We start from the raw sequence: 332 nt of genomic DNA on the forward strand, positions 1-332 counted from the left end.
AATCCCAATTTTAATTATTTTGTAGGTACGTGTTGGAGCTAAGGATACAAATTGGTATGTTGATAGTGGATGCTCCAAACACCTGACCGGTGATGAATCAAAGTTCACCGCAATAGAGCCTACAAATGGAGGAAACGTGATCTATGGAGACAACAACACCGGTAAAGTAATCGGCGTTGGAAAAGTTGGTAAAAAATCCTTCCACTTCCATAGATAATGTTATACTTGTCAAAGGTCTCAAACATAATCTCATTAGTGTTAGCCAACTTTGTGATAAAGGAAACTTAGTCACCTTTGATTTAAAATGTTGTTTGATAAAAAGGCAAGACACT

The sequence above is a fragment of the Arachis duranensis genome, chromosome 10, assembly GCF_000817695.3.
Source record: "Arachis duranensis cultivar V14167 chromosome 10, aradu.V14167.gnm2.J7QH, whole genome shotgun sequence".
Taxonomy (NCBI): Eukaryota; Viridiplantae; Streptophyta; class Magnoliopsida; order Fabales; family Fabaceae; genus Arachis; species Arachis duranensis.